The 22,773-nt window shown below is 31.0% G+C and overlaps 1 pseudogene; it reads right to left on the bottom strand.

Moving 5' to 3' along the window:
* Positions 1 to 380: 380 nt before the first annotated feature.
* Positions 381 to 541, bottom strand: LOC145285315 (U2 spliceosomal RNA; annotated as a pseudogene).
* Positions 542 to 22,773: the final 22,232 nt, after the last annotated feature.

Below are 22,773 nucleotides of genomic sequence, written 5' to 3'. Positions count from 1 at the left end.
TATTATATTAACGGTCATCTCTGAATGTATAGAAAATATACCGCATAATGCAGGCGAAGGTAGGACAATGACGCCTGGCATATCCAAAACCTGTTGCATATTCTAATTTAAGGTTCTGGTCAGAACAAGGCCGATAGCCATTAGTCGCGTGCTCTCGTGTAATGAATGAATGCGTGAATGTAGGATTGGCATGAAATTCTTAAAGATAAACTAAAATGACCGAAAAATGGGCTGAAATGACTTAAATAAATAAAAAAATAAATGACTTAGAATGAATGTAATGAACTTAAGGATGAATTGAATGACCTTAATGACTTGAATGCTTAAAAAATAACCGGAATCCTTCAAAAACAACTTGAATGATCTGGAGAATGACTTGAATGGCTTTGAGACTGACTGGTTATAAAGTGGGCGATCATTTTACTTAATTAATACAGAAAAGTGATCCTCCACTTTATATCACAAAGTTAGAAACATAAGTACAGCATGTAGTAGGAACAGATACTACACGTTGATCTTGGCCAAAAGGCCAAGAAAAGGGCATTTATTTGCTCCCCCACCGAGCAAATTAGGCACAAGGCCGATTTCTAATATGAGGAGTGAAGGGAAAACGGAGACCAACTCCCGGGGAGTAGGGGAGCTGGATAGTGACAATTGGTATGAAGGGTTGCCCCTACATTGACCAAGGTCTTATATATGGGATTGCCCCCACATATGGTCGTTGCTTGCAGTATCTGCCGGAACAGATACTACACTTTGATCTTAGCTAAAAGGTAAAGAAAAGCGGTATTTATTTGCTCCCCCACACAGCAAATTAGGCACAAGGCCGATTTTTAATAAGAGGAGTGAAGGGGAAATGGGGACCAACTACCGGTGGGGGAGCAAATAAATACCCTGTTCCGGTAAATGCTGCATTTTCAGAACATTGCCCTTGTGGCAATTAGTTATTGGTCCATGTAGGGGCAACCCTATATACCATGATAGCCTGTACGCTTAGTTTCGGTAGGATTAAATGTTACCCTCCATTTTTGTCCCCATTCCACTACAGATTGAAGGTCTTTCTCTAGGGTTTTAGCCATTGCCTCAGATATGTGTTCATTTGTTTTCCCCCTCGTGCTTGCCATAGAGTGTGGTGTCATCCGCAAATATACCCATCTCAGAGACAATGTTATCGGGGAGGTCATTTATGAATATCAAAAATAATAAAGGTTCAAATATCGACCACTGAGGCACAACCGAATTTATATCATTTGTTTTTTGAGGTACAACTATCGAGACAACCTGAATTCTTTTCTTATTTAAGAAGAGTTTAAAACAATGACTGAATACTTCGAGAATGACTTCCAGTCTGTAGCAGAATAAAAGGATAGTTGCATTTACTGCCTTGAAGACAAAGCTCTTTTCCTTCAACATACTTGATACTTGTTTTTTTGTATCTTTTTGATATTTCACTTCACCTTTTCTGTCCTCGGTCAGTGGAAGAGAAATCATTCTAGACTGAAATAATTTTTATTTTTGTTTTTATCCAGAGTGACCTTTTTTGGAGAGCTGGATTTTCTCCACATTAAAAACCGACCTTGTGTCTAACTCTGTCCTCGTGGAGAGGTAAGTAAATTGGAATACGTATAAAATAACTTACCTATCATCGATTACCGAGGCTGATTGTATCATTCATGAGAGCCCTATAATCGACGCTTTTGTCTAGCATTCACCGACAACATGAACTAAAATATATAAAAAATACTATCAAGTCTGCTCCAAAAAATGTGAGATCTCAATACATAGAAACAAACTTCGTCCATATACGTGGATCATATATCACTGTAAAACCATAATTTCCCCATAAATGGCGTATTATTGCATGATTAGAGCCTGTGCATCAATCAGTATTTGCTCTATCTTGGGCAGGATACAAAAAAAGGTTGACTTAATAGATCCCTCAGTTTCTATTAACTGAACAATCATCGCAATGTTACGTCGATTGTGATTTTTAAAAAGTGAGAATATATACAGTTCCTGCATTCATTCTTTTTGTGAATTCTTACCCTCATCTTCATAGTTGTTGAGGATGAGGAAAACAAGAATGAGTGCAAAAATTATGATGCCTCATCTCAAATTCCAAAAAACAAGAAAAACTAAATAAAAAGTGAAAATAATCAAATATATATGGTTCACTATGCATTTGCATAATTCAACTAAGCAGCACAAGAAACTTTTAGACCGGTGTTTTTCAAAAGATAAATGTTTCTATAATAAAGGAAGAAGATAATTGTAGAGAAATTTCAATTGGAAAACAATATATTTTAAGGTCTCATGTGGATCTAATTCCAATAGTGCTCTATTCCTAATACCTAATGTAATTTACTCCATTGGTAACTTTTTCATTCATCTGAATATATATATGTATACATATGTAGAATATGAATATAGAATATATATATATAGAACATATATATAGAATACATACCGAATAGGTATATATATAGAATATATATATAGAGAGAGAATATATATATAGAATATATAGTATTAGAATATATATACAGAATATATATATATATATATAGAAAATATATATATATATATATAGAATATATATATAATATATATATAGAATATATATACAATATATATACAATATATATATAGAATATACATAATTACATATATATATAGATTATATATATACAATATATACGTATATACAATATATATATATACAATATATATATATATATATAGCATATATATAGAGAATATATATATGGAATATATATATAGAATATATGTATATATAAAATATATATACAGAATATATATATAATATATATATATACTAAATATGTACAAAGCATACATATAGAATATATATATAGAATACATACAGAGAGACTTTACATAGAATATATATATAGATAGAGAATATATATATATATATAGAGAGAGAGAGACAATATATATATATAGAATATATTTATATGTATAGTATATATATAGAATATATATATAGAATATATATATAGAATACATATATACTATATATATACAATATATATATAGAATATATATACATGATATATATAGAATATATATATATAGAATATATATAGAATATATATGTAGAATATATATATAGAGAGAGAATTTATACATATAGGATGTATATATATAGAATATATATAGAGAGAATATATATAGAATATATATATATAGAATATATATATAGAATATATATATAGAATTAATATATAGAATTTATATATATAGAATATATATATATAGAATATATATATAGACTATATATATAGAATATATATAGAATATATATATAGAATACAATTATATAGAATATATATATAGAATATATATATATCTAGAATACATATATATAGAATATATATATATATATATATATATATATATAGAATATATATATATATATATATAGAATATATATAGAGGATATATAGAGAGAATATATAGAGAGTATATATATATATATATATATATATATATATATATATATAGAATATATGTATAATATATATAGAATGTGTATATATAGAGATACACAACAGACAATTAACATTACCAACTAATAAAAACAACGACACAATATATAAGAACCTAAATAAGACAGGCATTCAAATAACAAAACTAAACTCTTTAACAATTAGGGATCTAACACGTAAAATTATAACTAACACCAACATTAACACCAAAGCCGGAATATATTCCATACCCTGCCTTGATTGTGGAAAAATATACGTAGGAGAAACTCAACGTAATTTAAATAAAAGAATATATGAACACAAAAGAGATGTAAAAAACAACAATACACTCAACGCCATATTTTGTCACATCATGGAAAACGACCACCATGTTGATTTTAACAAAGCAACTTTCCTTAAACACATACATAACAGATCCACACGACGTTTAATTGAGTCAGCTATAATCCCCCATTCCAGCAAAATAATTAAGCAAAGAAAAGGTTTTTTCCACGTTGCTCCCTTTCTGTCGAAAATAATTATCAAAGAAAACAACTTAGACACCGGTTAAACGCGAAAAAAAAAAAAAAATTCGTAATTTCACTTAATTTTATTTTTATTTTACTTATTTACTGTATTTTATCATTATCTATTTTTAGACTCCATTTTATCACCTCCTATTCTTATTTTTAGATACCATCTTTTAAGTTACTGCGCTATTTTATCCCAATTCAATTATTTCTAATTTAAAAAAAAAAAAAAAAAAAAAACGATTCTTTCGTAATCTCGTGTCATTTTATTTATTTAATCTATCACCGCTATATTTCCAAACACAATTTTTAATCTCTACGATATTTTATCTTTTAGACGTAATCCACTACACTAGTTTACTCTAATTAGTTCTTCTCTCATAAAATGTATATACATGTATATATGACATCTAATTTACATAAGGAAAACACGCTGCTCTCCCCCATCATTATATATAGCCCCAATCCTCCGACTCTCTCGTCAATGACCATCCCTCTTGAAGAAGCCCGCATAAATCGGGCGAAACGTTGAGTATTCAGGTCCTTCCACCTCCATTTTATTTCATATCGTCGGATTTAATCCAGCTCAATAATCATATATAGAGTATATATATTGCATATATATACAGAATATATAGACAGAATAAATATATAGAGAATATATACATATAGAATATATATATAGAATATATATATAAAGAATATATATATAGAATATATATATAGAATATATATATATAGAATATATATAGAATATATATATATATATATATATAGAATACATATATAGAATATATATATACAGAATATCTATATACAATATATACATATATAGAATATATGTATAGAATATATATAGAGAAAATATATATATAGAATACATGTATAGAATATATATAAAATATATATATGTATAGAATATATATATAGAATATATATATACAATATATATATGGAATATATATAAAGAATATATATATATAGAATATATATAAAGAATATATACATATAAAATATATATATAAAGAATATATATAAAGAATTTATATATAGAGAGAATATATATATAACGAATATATATATAGATACATATATAGATATATGTATTGATATATATAGATATCGATAGATATATGGATATATATAGATATATATAGTAAATTTACTGTATTAGTAAATTTTCATTCATTTGAATATATATATGTATATACATTTAGACCATATATATATATATGTAGAATATATATATAGAATATATATATATATGTATAACATATATATAAAGAATATATATATATGTAGAACATATATATATAAAGAATATATATATGTAGAACATATATGTGGAATACATATAGAATATATATATTAAATATATATACAGAATATATACATATATAGAATATATATATATTGAATATATATATATATATAGAATATATATAGAGAGAGAGAATATATACATAGAATTTATAGAGAGAGGATATATATAGAGTATATATAGAGAGAGGATATATATAGAGTATTTATAGAGAGAGGATATATATATATATATATATATATATATATATATATATATATATATATATATATATATATATGTATGTATGGAACATATATAGAGAGAGAATATATATATAATATATATATACATATCTATAGGGAGGAATATATATATCTATATATATAGAATATATATATACATAGAATTTGTGGATCTTTGTCGTTTTTATATGCCCATCTTCTATGTAGATATTAGTTAGCCAATCAGCTTTCTAGTATCCACCGCGCCCTTCCTATCGGCCAATGGGAATGCATTTATCGGACAAAGGCCTATTTGACTTCTGGTTGACCTGTTCCTTTGTGTGTGGTCTAGTTAGCCTGGATATTTAGCTTCTTGACCTGTTTTAAATCTAAGTTAGTATTACTTTTATTAATGTTAGTTTATATATAAATATATATGTGTACACACATAGATGCACATATATATATACATATATATATATATATATATATATACATACATATATGTGTAATCGTTTATGTATATTCATGTTTATTTAATTTATTTATTTGTTTATTTTCTATTGTTTTTGTTAGTTTTAAAACTATTTTGTATCGCATCCTAGAGTAAATTTTATCTTGTGAACACAGTTGTTTGCTTTCCTTGAGTTTCCAGTATTTATTCGCTAGTGTTGTTTTCATACGGTGTTTTTTATTGTTGAATGTACTTTTGTGGTCATAGTATCGGGTTTTGAAATCTAAGGAAGTCATACCTTCGTAATATTTCTTGTTATTCGGGTTTTCTTTCGCAAATATTGTGGCCTAGTAAACTACGCTTTTGGTTAGACATTTATTTGTAAGTGGGCAAAGTGTGCGGTGTCTGGTTGCATTTTTCTTGTTCATTATTAGTATTTTTATTTCTAGTATGTTTGTTCTTGTCCGGGGTTGGTTTATTATTATTATTATTATTATTATTATTATTATTATTATTATTATTATTATTATTATTTCTGCTAGTGTTAGCTTTATGTTTGTGATCGTGTCTACTTTTTTATTGTTTATTTTGTTGTTGTTTACATTGTTTTTATTTAATATTTAATATTTTGTTATTATGTTCTTTAATTATCATCTCTAAATTTTCGCCACAACTGTAGGATAACTTTAAGGTATTTTTATTGAAAATTTTGTGTAAGGGGTAGGTTGCGGGAATGTGTTTTTCAATAAGATCTAGAAATTTCTTGCCAAGTTTTGTTTTTAACATTTGATTGTATGGGGCCGTATACCAAATTATAGTTATTTTTCTTCTATTTTTAATTTTATTATAATTATTGGTGTTTTGTTGTTTATATTTGATATAGATATTTTTGTATCCACTATTTTTTAGGGCTGTTCCATAGATATTGGTTGATCCGTTAAATGCATTTTCATCGCTTGAGTTATTACTGAGCCTACTTACGATTGAGTTAGGAATCTGTTTTATAATTGATGGTGGGTGATTGGTCTGAATGTTTACGTATATTGGAGTAGCGTTATCTTTTAAGTGGGGTTCATATGTGTTTTTATCTAAATTTAACGTGACGACCAAGAAGTTTGTTATTTTATGTGAGCTGATACGTCTGCTTTTAGGGCTAATTTTTTCATTTCCTTGTGTATGATTTTCTTAAAGTTATCTCCCTTGACTTTGTTGGAGTGTTTTATTATAGCTAGTCCGTCATCTCTGTATAGGCCGATATCCGTAGTATCAAATGTGCTTGTATATAGAATGAATAATCCCACAAGATCTGATGCCTCTGCAGTGTCCCTAGCACTCATCGCCAAATCAAACGAATTTTTAATTTTACTTTTTATCCATTGGTTATTGTTATTTATTAGAACTGATTTTCTACATTTTTTAATGATGTTGATTTCTTCCGAGGATATATCAGTGTATGGCTCGGCAAATTCTAGGGCAATGTTTACTATATTTTTAAACCACGTGATTGCTTTGGCAGTATTTGCCCACTGGTTTAGAGTGGATGAAACGCGGAATATTCAGTGTAGCTTAATCGCCATATATATTTTATAACTTACTAACTTACTCTACCTACGTATTGAACACTTTTGAAGTAAATACTTAAAGTTTACGCATAAATCTATACTTTCGTATATTAATTTTATGTGAGTAAATTAAGTAGTTATATAGATAGATAAATAGATAGATAGATAGATATAGATATAGATATATATATAGATATACATATATATATAGATATATATATAGATATATATATAGATATAGATATATATAGATACATATAGATATATATATATAGATATATATAGATATATAAATATATAGATATATAGATAGATAGATATATAGATATATAGATATATATAGATATATATAGATAGATATATATATAGATATATATATAGATATATATATAAAGTATATATATAGGTATATATATATAGGTATATATATAGGTATATATATATAGGTATATATATAGATATATATATATAGATATATGGATAGATATATATAGATATAGATATATAGATATATATATAGATATATAGATATATATATATATATATATATAGAGAGAGAGAGAGAGAGAGAGAGAGAGATGGAGAGAGAGAGAGAGAGAGGAATAGCCGGAGACTAACAAACCGCAAATTGACAACAATAAACTCCAACAATAATTTTAAAATTGTTTTTTTAACCTCTTACTCACAGAATAGACGGTATCTTCTTTTTTATTTTTTTATATCGTTAATTTTATATCGAGAAAATTAATTTTTCCGGTAAAAAAATATAATTCCTTCTTTGTCTTCGTCAAAAACTGCATAAATTGTCATGAAAATAAACAAATTATGAGTGTTTATCTTTCCTTTTCTTGCTGAAAATTCGCTTCGGTTTTTTTTTTTATTGTTTTATTTTTACGCCGGTTCGTTTTGATTCGAGTTTTCCAATTGTTTACGGATGTCTGCGCTGACAAAAGCATATTTAGAAAATTAATAAATTATAAAATTTATTAATTTTCTAAATATGCTTTAATCATAGATTATATTTATTTAGGTATCAGTAATAGTCAAACTATGTTAGTTGTGTTTTACTCTAACTTAACTGGAGAATCGGTACACTCAGTATCGTTATCCTTGCTGGCTGAGTTTTTAGCATTTCTGTGAAATCGAAGGTATCGATGGAAAAAAGAAACTAATGCATTGCGTCAGATTAAATTATATATATATATATATATATATATATATATATATATATATATATATATACATAAGAATTCATTCACATATATATCTAAAGAGAGAGCTCGATAAACATAATATCCCTAGACAATATTGGCTTATGCATATTCCTTCACTGAAACTTAATTTATCAGGTGTACTTTTAGATAATTGAGTTTAATTGTTCAAGAGTTTTATCGAGAAGCAGTGATTTTATTTCTCTCTTGCACTGAATTTAAAGGAATTTATTGATTGCATCTTTATTTCATTATAATCGATTACCTTTGAAACAGATTTGGCATGAGTAGACAATTGGACAGTGAAAAGAGATTTTTTTCCGCATTAATTGGACATGTCTTCATTCTTAGCAAAAAGAATCTTCACAAAAGTTGCTGTTTGTTTATTCTTTATGTCAGACGGTTCTTTCTTTTTCTTATTGTCGCATATTAGTCTTTAAATATCATTAAAATAAACTTTCCGTCATTTTTGGGATGAATATATTTATTTTACACAAAAAAAAAGGAAACGAAAAATTACAAGAGTTTTATTCTCACCAAAATCAAATAATTTGCAACATTTAATTAAATCAATCTGACCAAAACTTTATATTCTAAGAATCCGATGGATGAAAAGCAAGCTTCAATTTGTTGCGATTTTGCTTAAGAATGTAAATGTTTAATTTTGCTTTGGAGATAATTTTAGCTAAGAATTCAAGGGTGTCATTATAGTCTACGTATTTTCAATCGTATAAAATAAAGTTAATATTTGTTCTAGTCTATACAATAATGGAGTTTCGAATTAAACCGAATCAATATTGTTCATGAGAAAAAGTTCACTATCTACATTTAGATAAATACAAAAATTTCGACATTTGTTTACTAGTGTACAACATATATTGCCACTTTTTATGTGCAGACAAATCTGGGTTGTTGTTTTTTTTTGTTTTCTTTTGTTTTATTAAATAAAATATAAAAATGAACAAAATCAACCTAAATAGAATAGGAATATTTACTGGTACAAGTTTTCATTGTAAGAACTTGACGTAGTCAATTGGGCATATGCACATTTTTAATCATTTAATTTCCATTGAACTTTTCTATTCAAGACGGCGTGAGCATGGAGAGCCTATAGGTTTTGAAGGTGTCACGTCAGTGTTTTCCTTCTTATAATCTAGTTGCACTACAGAGGGTTAAGTGGAGTATATACTTTCTTATTTTATCAATAGCTGGAAGAAGGAAATACAAATGTATACCTTTCATATAGATATTTTTCAAATAATTGAACTGTCTCAAAGATTATCAAAATCATTACGTTTTTGTTACGATGGGATTTAATGGCTTAAACCCTGTGTATTACTTTAATGTAGGTCAATTTTTTTTTAATTTTGAAATGGCTATGAAACAAAAAGAAGTAAAATTTGGTACACTGGAAGAGCATAACAAGGTGCCTTATTTCCCTGATTTTTTGTCGAACTGAACAAATATTTTGAAAGTCATACTTATTTTTCTATTTTCTGGTATTTTTAATTGTGTACCACTTTATTGCAATTGTCTAAAACATGTATATTTTTAATTGTGTATAACTTTATTGCAATTGTCTAAAAATGTATTTTTTAATTGTGTATAACTTTATTGCAATTGTCTAATAATGTATTTTTTTAATTTGATATCACTTTATTGCAATTGTCTAAAAATGTATATTTTTAATTGGGTATCACTTTATTGCAATTGTCTAAAAATGTATATTTTTAATTGGGTATCACTTTATTGCAATTGTCTAAAAATATATATTTATGCTAATAAAATAATATTCATACTGCATATTTCCATTTATATAGAATAATGAACATATCCAGTAACATTATTAACTAAAAACAAGAACGATTTTCATATTATTTTGTTTAAGGAAATATTTATTTATCAACATAACTCCCATTCTTCAAAATCAGTTTGAATAGCGTTTTGTCAACTGGTGATGTCAATCAGCGGATTTGAGATGATGTGATGCTATAGGAAACTTCCAAAATATTCCTTCAAAGTTCATCCTTAGACGAAAATTGAACACCTCCTTCATAAACTTTCATCTTTATTATTGACCAGAGCTGCTCGATTGGATTTATATCTGGAGAGCAAGGTGGCCATGTCATCACATTTTCTCCACTAATGCCTAATGACTTAAGGTAGGAATGTCGTTGCCTTGGCTGAGTGGGATGGAGCATTGTCGTGCATAAAAATCAATTTGCGGTGACGCGCCAATGGAAGCTCATCAAGCCATGATGACAAATGCTCATTTAAAAATTAAATATAAAACTGGCTTGTCAGATTGACACCTTCTGGCACTCTAAATGGTCCAATTAGTTCATCGCAGATAATTCAAGCTCAAAACATGACACATCTACCTCCCTGTTGACGACGGAACCAATAAGGGGTAGGGAATCCAAGAGGACTCACAACTTTGGCCCATTCATCTAGTTTTTGAAAGGGTTCCTCTGGCCTCATACGTAAAAAGAACATTTTTAAAGCTGGTTTTCATGTATCATTGTGCTGAAAATGCTTCAACCAGAACTTGCAAAACTCTTTAAGCGTTACCTTAAGGAGAAGTGCTTCCCAACACCCTGGAAAAACTCATCAGTATGCCCCGTATTTAAAAACTCAAGGGATAAGTCCTCTCCCTCTCAGTCCAGACCAATAAGTCTCCTGTATGTCATGAGTAAGCTGCTGGAATCCATATTAAATAGAGAAGTAGTCAACCACCTCAGCAGAAATAACCTTATTAGTGACATGCAATATGGTTTCCGTTCTGCCAGATCTACAGCAGATGTGCTAACTGTTATATCTGATAGGATTAGCGAATCTCTTGACAAAGGCTTCTTCTCTAGGGCAATTGTTCTTGACATATCAAAGGCCTTCGACAAGGTATGGCATAAGGGCCTACTTCACAAGATTTCCAGCTACGGTATAACTGGAAATGTTTCCTCGATCATAAAATCATTTCTCTCTGATAGGCTCAAAAGAGTAGTAGTTGATGGGCAGAAATCAGAGGCCATCAATATTAATGCTGGAGTCCCTCAGGGGTCAATATTAATGCTGGAGTCCCTCAGGGGTCTTCCTGATATACATCAATGATCTCCCAAAACACATACTTAAATCATTCGTTGACATCTATGCTGATGACACAACCATTTATGGAAACACATCAGAGGCCGTAAATGACAAAGTTCTCTCAGACTCTCTCTCCTCTTATCTTGAGCGCGTGGTACACTGGGAGAGGAGGTGGATGGTTACTTTTAATGCCTCTAAAACCAAGCTCCTATCTTTACATCATCAACGCTCTGATCCCCATCTAGCATCAATTGATATGGGTGGCTCTCGTCTAGGGGAAGCTCCATGCTTTGATAAGCTTCTGGGCAGGTGCTGCTAAAAACAGCCTATCCTGCCTTGACAGAGTACAAAATAGGCTTCGCAGCTTAGTGAGTGATGCACTTTTCTCTTCCCTGCAACCTCTCTTGTCTTCATTCGTTGAAAATTCAAACATCAAACCAAGGAAGGACAAAAATTCCTTAGCTCAAGCCAAACGTCTTTTTCTTTACGAGTTTGGTTTAAAGCAGGTCTTGCTATGGGCTTAATGTTTCTTGCAATTTCGTTTAAAATATTGCAGCGTGCCTTTCTCGACAAGGAAGATATTTCAGCCTTGTCAAAAATAGCAGCACTTTTGCTTCCCGACTGCTCGCTAATTGACGGTGAATTTTTCGAACATCACGAGCAGAAACTGACTTTTTTGTGTTTTTGTCCTTCCTTGGTTTGATGTTTGAATTTTCAACGAATGAAGACAATGCTCTTCGCTCTCTTCCAAGCTCCTTAGCTAGCTCTATGAGAGATAAACCTGCAAGGCCTACAATAACGCGTTCCTATTCACTAGCTCTCAGTCGACCCTTTTCTAGACATTTTGGTAGACCTTCAATGAAGTGATACACACTAAAATTACAAGAAAATAGAAAAATAAGCATAATTGTCAAAATATTTGTTAAAATTCCACAAACATCAAGGAAATAAGGCATCTTGTTATGCTCTTCCAGTGTTATAGCAAATTTCACTTCTTTGTGTTCCATAGCAATTTCAAAATTTTAAAATATATTGACCTGCAGTAAAACGATACACAGAGTTTATAATTGTGCACGTTTATCTTACTCTATTTAGTTTAGATATACTAAACCAACAAAACACTAGACTAGCTGAAAACATTATCAATAATTTTCCCCACTCTTTATCTGTGCCTAAACCTAAACATAGATTCCATGATCAAAGCTTCTTTCTTAGAACTGCACGCCTGTGGAATTGTCTTCCGTTTTCCTGCTTTCCAGCTGTCTATAATAAGGTTGTCTTCAAGTCCAACGTGAACAAGTTTCTGATGAGCCGTTCCACTTAAGTTAACAAATTTACCGAACTTCACTTACTATCGATTACTATATTGTCCTTTTGACTACTCTACACTCTTTAACCCTTATCCTTGAGTGGCCTATCAGCCTTGATAAGTGGTGACGCCTATGTAAAAAACAAAAAAAACTTGATGTTATTTTATTCCTTTCTTTTCCTATCGTTTCTTTCTTTATTCTTTCTTTGGCTGACATTCATTTATTTTGTTGTTGTTTTTAGGTAACATATTTACGGGCGTCACTTAGCGTCACTTATTTATGTAGTCTATGACTATAGGACTATTCTATATTATCAGTACTGGTTAAATATTATTTAACTGAATTTTTGTTTAACAGAAATAAAGAATAAATATAGGTTATTTGTGTCATCGAATCGATAACAGTTTGATTTTCATAAATCAGTATTTCCTTTTTACTCTTTTTAACCCCAAGCAAGGCATATTGACCTTTGAAACGTAAGGAAGTGCGATTTGGTATCGTGTCTTACAGGGGTCTGTAGGATATTTAGCAACGAGGTGAATGTTCACATTACATTTAAACTTTTGCAGTCAGGAAAGCAGGAAACATGGAGAAAATTACAAAGTCTAGCAGTCTGAAGGAAGAAACTATTAAAGTAGAAGACTGCCGGTGCCTCAACCAGTGAGGGTGGGATTTTGTTGCTTGGCGAGTTAGTTGGGAAAATGTGCGCCGATGAAGTACAAGTGCTATGAATTCACCGAGTCATATTTTATTAAAGTACTCGTAAAACGGACACAAGAATGCAATATTTCAGTGACGAGACAGAGATTGGGGCTAGATCGATAGTGTGTAATCTATTAGATTGGAGACTCATTTTCAGACCCTGTCAAAGAGTGAGAGACTAGTGGTAGATGCACCGACTCAGGTATGGCAACAATACTAAATGCATAGGCGAACTGTGGCTTGGTAAAACTATAAGATACTCTCTGGTGTAAGATACTCTCTGGATAAGATACTCTCACGGTAGAGAAAGCCCGCCTTGCTTCGCAATGTCTTCAATGTATTTGATTCAATTCATGTGGATGTTAAGCTGAGGAGTTTGAAGGATGGGGTCTCATGTAGAGTGTTTCTATGTATGTAATACAGAATCCAGAACTCAGGTTGCTTACCATTAATCAGATGATAAAGAAATAAAAAAGTGTTTTCTATTTATTAACATCTCATTTTTGGGTGTATGTGGAAAGTAATAAAATTTGTAACTACTTAGAAATATTCAATATTAATACTTATAAGGATTTTAATAATTATTACATAAAGAATGGCACTGTCAGATAGCCATAACTAAGTGCTACACCAATGAATAAGGACTTAAATACGTACCAACAGTGAATGATTAATAGCAAAAACATACTTCAAAATAAAACTTATCGCACAAAGAACATCAATTTCAACAAAAAGAAAAAGAAATGTAAGGAAGAATTTAAGAAATTTAAAACTGCCTATTTTCCTTACCTTATTTCGTGTATCTGAAAACAGTTGAAAAGGTATGTAGTCTATACAGCACTAGCAAGAAGACCCAATGTTGTCCAGAATTGAATGAAGATTAGCAAATTTTCCACCCTCCCATACTTTTATTGTCATCGAAATCGGTGAAACCAACATTTTTTTTTTAATCAAATCCGTTGATTGCCTATTCTAGTTAGAAACCCCTGTAGTGTTCCGGGTAGAAGCTTCGCACATTACTGTCGTACAGACGGTCGGGTTTCAATCCTGGCTTGAAGTAGTTGCCTGTCTAGCCCCACTGATGAGCTGTGAAACAGCGAAACAGTACTGTACGTGGATGACTATAATGCTCCTCATCTTGAGTTGAGCATATTGAGAAGTGATACACGAATTACCATTAGCGTATAAGCGATGCTCTTTGTGTAAACAAATCGAGCTTAGGTATTTCGCCGATAACGTAGTGGTTAGGAGCCTTGACTGTCGTACAGACGGTCGGGTTTCAATCCTGGCTTGAGGTAGTTTCCTGTCTAGCCGCACTGGTGAGTTGTGAATGTGAAACAGCGAAACAGTACTGTATGTGGATTACTATATATATATATATATATATATATATATATATATATATATATATATGTGTGTATATATGCTATTTATCTAAGGTATATATATATATATATATATATATATATATATATATATATATATATATATATATATATATATATATATATATACCGTAGACAACAACGGATATCTTTGCTAGTATTTCATGTTTCTTTCATTTTCATAATTTTATTTATTCTATAATTATTCGTTCTCCTACACAGAATACATATTTTATTCCTCTCGTTTCTTCTTTCCATATTGAAGTTCATATTTTTCTACTTGTCTCCCTATTAAACATTGTGACTTGCTTGCCATCATTACTTTATTTTTTCACTTTTCATTCCTTCTTTCCTTCCTTTTGTATTCTATTTTTATCCAATTATTCTTTCGTTCCTTCTATTTTTATCATAAGCCCGTTTCATTCGTGCCTTTCATTTCTTCTATCAGATATTCTGTTTAACCCTTTCCAAATCGAAAACACTACAAAAAAAAACAAATATGTTGGACGCCCAATTAATAAAATTATCTTCGATTTCTTCTAAAGAATCCCTACTTATTCTGACAGAATGATTTTCGACACCATTGCTGGTCGGTCTCATTCTTCACGTCATCTGCGTAAGATGGATGGCCTTTTTAACCGCAGTTTCGATGGCGGAGATGATTGCGCGGCACATCAAGCAACGAACTTGGTTTTATTGAATTTTGGTGTCAGACTTTTCAGGTGCGAACTGAATGGAGGTAAATGTCAGAGTAAATGGAAAGATAAAATTGGTGAATTTTTACACAAATAGACAAAGTTAGGGAAAGTATAATTTAAAGTAGTGGAAGTCCCAATGTTTTTATATTAAATGTTGCAATTTATTAATAAATCGAAGAACTGGATTATACGACTACGTTCTTGTATAATTGCAACATATCGCGAGAAAGTTAATCATAAAAGAAAAGCATGCTCAACATTTCCTTCCATAATTGTACATATTTTGTCCTAAACTTTTGAAGATTTAATGCTAATTTTCTAAGATCCCATGATCACACATGAAACATTTGAGAAGTGTTTTATGTGAGTGTGTGTGTGCGCGCGCGCGCGTGTGTGTGTGTGTGTGTGTGTGTGTGTGTGTGTGTGTGTGTGTGTGTGTGTGTGTGTGTGTGTGTTGCGTACTTTTTCGCGGCGGCACAGTTGTTGGGTCTCCGTTAGAAGTATCATCGGAAGAGGGATCACCTGCGTTTATGTTGGGTGCCTATTCATCTGATCTCTATCTTTAAGTGTCGCCAACATTTCCATCGCATTCTCTAAAAACATGCCAGAACAGAGCGTCAAGTGGCCTGGTCTCATTATAGATCGCAGGTCTTTTACATGGCGAGGCATTTCGCCGACGGATATGTTCTATGTACTGCTAGTTCCGGCCATATGTCCCTCTCCATACTTTATCGTACATCATCTACGTGAAACCTTCACCAACACTCGGTCACCCGTTTTGAAGAGAGCCAGTTGATTGTGTGCTGGCGCCGATGTTCTGTTGATTCTTTTCAGCCAAATGCGGTACCGATCAACCATGTTGGCAGGTGCTGGAGCAGAGGACACATCATCCTAATCCGCGACGTTGTGCCAGTATACTGCTTCCGGTATAGTACACCGTTTTCTTGCTGCGATTCTTTTTTACAGTTCTCTGATATATTTCGATGATGTCGTTATCAGAGAGATCTTATGCACAGCGGAATGGAAGTCGAATTCTTTACCTATCTAGGAAGGTTTTAAACAAGCTTCTCGGAAAGGTAGTGTCATTATCTGTCAGAATCTCTGTCAGCATCCCCCCTCATACAAAAGCGTTTTCAGCTAGTTGATTATACTTTTCACATCTTGCCTACGAAGACTTCGCCAGATGGCAAACCGAGTGGGGCCGCAGTCAATCAATGTCAAAAAATGGGTCTCGTTATAATATATAATGTAATCATAGTGTTGAGACGGTCGTCTTTTACTTTATCATTCCACCCAGTGATGACGTCAGATGCTTTTCGCTTGATGAACGCCACGGCAACATAAATCAAACTACTCATGGGAATGTTCCCAACCAACTTACCACATAACGAAAATATATTTCGTTGCGTGACGATACGAGACATGTTTGGGATTTCGTTCCTCTTCTCCAATACATGAGGTTATTCTCTCCTCAGACCCATAAACCAAGTACTCGTTCACCATCCTGTAGCCTCTCAAGCTCTTTGCTGCGGAGTCGGGGATAAAAGTGAATCCACAGGAACTCGAGGAAGAACCCTGACTCATTCGGTCACCACAACAAGTTCATCCACCTCTACCTCTTCTGTCATGAGAGCTTGAGCCCTAGAATGAATCTGTTCCAGATAGATGTGTTCCATCCTTGAGGATCCATGCAATTATTATCTAACCGAAGCAAGGAGTCCTGACACGAAAGCGAAACTGAGCTATCGATCAGAGGTGTTTTTCTTCCATTAGACGTGTCAGGTCCCGTTGGTCACCCAAGTATTCGTATATAGTTTCCCTGGGGCACAAACAACGAGAGAAAACTTATCAAATGCAACAAAAGGGTGCGTATGTATTATCGTACTACGAAGAGATAGGTATTTGCGTCGTATTCTGTAAAAAAAAAATGCATTCAACATAACAAATTGATTATATAATTTTGTGTTTTTTATTTTATTTTCGATAATAGACTAAAACTTTTAGCTTGCTTTTTCTTGTGATGAATTTTTATGTAAATCGAATAGTAGTCATTGTTTACTCATAATGCAAAGAAAATAAACTAATGTCACATTAAATCACGAATGTTTATTACAAAAAGCGTTAATGTTACATTTGAATTTGTTAATAATCGCATTTTAAAAACTAATGCATGTCATTTCGACCACTCGGAGCATTTGTATTATTAGATCACCCCAGCGGCGGTAAGCAGTACGATTATTGATGCTGATTTTAGGACATCAAACTGAAGTAGCAGCATCAAAATTAACATGGATAGACTGTGTTTTAAGCTTGTTATGTCAAACATTTCACGCAAGAATTACAGAACAAATACAACATTTTTAACAAAATAATCAACTAATTTCTCTGTTAGGAGAAAGCTGAGTACAGACAGCTAATATATATATATATATATATATATATATATATATATATATATATATATATATATATATATATATATACTAGCTGTACCCTGCCACGCGTTGCAGTGGCTCAATTGGTTTAATGGAAAAATTTAATAAAAAGAGAAAATGCATGTTTCTTATATTAGTACAGCAATCCACTGCAAAAAGTGAAAAAGAAGGCGAAAATGAAAAAAAAATGGTACTCTTGCAGAATTTGATCTGGATCCTCGGGAATTTCTGTCAATCATTCATAGTTTGGACTTGACCAACAATCAGTGAATGAAGCCGAACGTAGCAAAAATGTTGAAACGCTAAATGTTTTTTTTTGTTGTTGTTGTTGTTGTTGTTGTTTTACAAAAATGTGAGTTAGTAATTAATACTTGGTTGATGGTGGGGGGAGGGGGGTTACTATACACAGATTCGAAAAAGTTGTCAAAAAACAAATAAATGAAAGCAAAGGTAAGGTAAGTTACGTTTCTACCTAATTGGATAATTGTTTAGGTTTTTGATGTAATGTAAAATGTTTAATTGGCTCAAAAAACAGAAACGGTCCCGGACTCTGTTGAATACGTTAAGTTTGGGAAAGTAAGTTGAAAACTAAAAGCTATACAAAACAGCGTCTGAAACTCACCGAATATATGTTACCATGACATTGGCTGGCACAATCGATGGGTTTCTGACAGTATTTTGTATAGTTTTTTTTAGTTTTAACTCACTTTCTCTAACTTAAAGTAATCAACAGTGTCCACCACCATTTGTAGCTTTCAACTACCCCGATAAACACTGTTTTTCGAGCCGACTAAACGTTACATTAAATGAAAAGGGGCTGTATTACTAAATACAGATAAAAGAAGTTGTCAAAAAATAAATATATAACAAATAAATATTATCAAAGGCAAGAAAAGTAAATGTTCTACCTAACTGGATAAGAATTTAGTGTTTTTATGTAATGTATAATTGGTTCAAAAACATTCAATGTTTATCGGTATATCTGAAAAATACAAATGGCGGCAGACTGTATCGAACACGTTAAGTTTGGGGAAATTTTGGGAAAATGAGTTTAAACTAAAAAAAACTATACAAAATACTGTTAGGAACTCACTCAATATATGTTACCATGACGTAGGCTGGCATATAATCGGTGGTTTTCAACTTTTGCTCGATACAGGTGACGACTTTTAAAATTCCCTTTTAGTGATTACCTGGTTTGAGGATATTTCTACAACTAAACGGAAAATCTGCTCCAAAAATTCGGTATTATTTTACTTTAAGGCCCGTTTCACGTTCATATATAACGAAATATTTTATTGTGGATTTCGGTATGCTAAAAACGAATCTGCAAACCGTTTCCGTAGCAAAAAGGAAGTTTTCATTATATTCATGAAATTGCTTTTTCGAAAAGTGGGTGATCACTTTTCAATGTAAATTTAACTTAGAATGAGCACCCACTTTCTGGCCACCTGAGAGACGGGCATTTTTCTGTGTTTCTTGGCTAAAAAGTTTTTTTGTTTGATTTCTTTTGCATGGTAATAACCCCTGAATTCTGGGACTAGTTTCCATTTCACAGCCGTAGCCTTCGTTTACGCTATGCGTGAGCATAAACGAAAGCTGTTTAGCCAATAAACCTGGGAAAAAATCCCCCCTCTCTCAGGTGGCTAGAAAGTGGGTGCTCATTTTAAGTTAAATTTACATGGAAAAGTGATCGCCACTTTTTCGAAAAAGTAATTTCTTCATATCATAAAAACTATTTTTTTGCGACGGAAACGGTCTGCAGATTCGTTTTTAGCACACCAAAATCTACAAAAAAAAATTTGTTATTTACGAACGTGAGACGCACAGCCCTTAATGGAAAATTATATGAAAAATCCGGGGGAAAATAGTTTTCAATAAAAACAGCAAATGAATTCGATAGAAAAAAAATGGATGCTATTTTTTTTTTCTTTTTTCTGTGTGTTTCTTGGCTAAAAAGTTTTTTGTTTGATTTCTTTTGCATGGTATTAACCCCTGAACTCTGGGACTATTTTCCATTTCACAGACGTAGCCTTTGTTTATGCTATGCGTGAGCATAAACGAAAACTGTTAAATATGCATTCGCGTACCAAACTGCCTTGTCAAAAAACCTTTAAGCCAATAAACACGAAAATAAATGCCCCTTCCTCATGTGGCCAGAAAGTGGATGCTCATTTTAAGTTAAATTTGCATGGAAAAGTGATCACCCACTTTTCGAAAAAAAAATTTCTTCAGATCATGAAAACTATTTTGGTACTCCTTGGGCGTTGAGTTCCATGGCGACCCGCAGAATTATTTAATGGCCGTTCCCTTAGTACCCCCTAGTCAAGGCTAACGCATGCGCACGTAACATTTTTTATTTATTTACTTACGTGGTGGAGTTTCTATACTGATAGGTTTTTTTTGAAATTTTTTCACTGGATTATTATTGATTGAACACTAACCAGATTATGAAAAAAAATTGAAAAAAAAATCATTTCAACATTTGAAAGGGGTACTCGCTTTTTAGTTACCACGTTCTGGTAAATCGGTCACTCATTTTTTTTTTCTAAATACGGAAGTGTCTTCGGGAGATATAAAATGATCGCATGTTGACGAAGCAATGTATCGGGAGGCGTACGGGATGAAAAATTATTGGTAAATTTTTAAATTAGGTCCACTCCTCAATTTTCTTTTAAATGACAACTTGAAATTGGTTTCGACTATGCTGAATACAAAAATCGCATTGAAATTTTGCAGAAATAAGTAGTTATGAAGATATAAAAAGTTGTATTATGCATTGTAATCTTTGGTGGCCATCTTTTTTACGTCCGCGTATTTGTTTATGGCGCGTGTGCACGTAAAAACATGGCCGCCGAAGAATACAATGCATAATACAACTATTTATTTCCGCAAAATTTCAATACGATTTGCGTGTTCAGCATACTTGGAAAACTTTAAATGTCGTCATTGAAAGGAAAATTGTAGAGATGGACCTAATCTAAAAAAATACCAAATTGTTAAACATTTCTCCAGCATGTTAGTGAAATTTATAATACTTTAAAAAAAATTTAAAAAAAAAAAAGTTCTGAAAAAAAATAAAAAACTCACCTTTCATAAAAACAATTTACAAAAAAAACACCCACAAACTGACTTTTAACTAAATAAGTAAAAAAAAATTAAAAAACTCGAAACTTTATTTTCATAAAAACAATTAAAAAAAGTCATGTTCAATCTATTTTTTTCTTTGAGAAACAAATATATTTCTGACTTACAAATGCGGTAGAGGTTCATATTATTTTTACTTTCTATGGTTTTGATATACCGCGTTTTTATTGCTTACAAAATGGGTGACTGATTTATCAGAACGTTGTAACTAAAAAGTGAGCACCACTTTCAAATGTCGAAATAATGATTTCTTTTTAATTTTTTTTTTTAGTAATCTGTTTAATTAGTGTCCAATCAATAATAATCCAGTGAAAAAAAATTCCAAAAACCTATAAGTATAGAAATTAAGCATGTTAACCCTTTTCATAAATATTTTTTTTTAAAGTAACTAAACCATTTATTGATAATTTGTCACGTGTACAAACATTTATTTATTTACGTAGGCTTAACTCTTTTCATGAATAAGAAAAGTTTTACTCTTTTAGAATAATAAAAGGAAAAAGTTACTGAACATTTATGAAAGGAAAAAATAATTCTCACGTACTTACTTCTTTTCATGAAGGCCAGAGGAATAGTTGGCCGAAAAGTCGTGAAACAACAACTAATAAAGATGAGAATAATAGTCCGCAATAAATAAAAATGGTGCTAATGCAGAGAGCTATCCGCGCTATTTTTTAAATCATATTTCCACGTTTAATTAAAGTTTTACGATGTTTTTTATTCAATTGTAAGGTTACAGTACAGAATAGGTACAAAACATCCTCCCCTCCCCATGTTAAGAATGACTTTTTAAATAATAACATTATTTCAGCACGGATCACTCTCTGCATGAGTATCATAAAAATTAATACAAATAATATTTATCTCAATAAGTGAAAGGCTCATTTCTACCGGAAATGAAATCGGGACAATCTCGCAGTTACGAAAAATATTTTCATTTATAATTTAATATTTTTATAATTCGCAATGTTAAATTATTTTAATAACATGCAAACATTCTTTGACTTTAAAAATAGATTTTCTGAAAATTTCAATTAAATTGGTAACGTAGAAGTATGGTTTTATTCACTTTTAACAAACCAAAAGTTACATTTTTATATATATATATATATATATATATATATATATATATATATATATATATATATATATATATATATACAAAGATATATGTTTTGTCTGCCTAAATTTTAAAGAAATGAATCATCATAATCAATATATTTAAACATTGACGTTTTCA

This window comes from Euprymna scolopes, chromosome 9 (assembly GCF_053919585.1).
Source record: "Euprymna scolopes isolate OS-2025 chromosome 9, ASM5391958v1, whole genome shotgun sequence".
Classification (NCBI taxonomy): domain Eukaryota; kingdom Metazoa; phylum Mollusca; class Cephalopoda; order Sepiida; family Sepiolidae; genus Euprymna; species Euprymna scolopes.
Note: the sequence above shows the minus strand (reverse complement) of the source record. Positions and strands in the feature narration are given on the sequence as shown.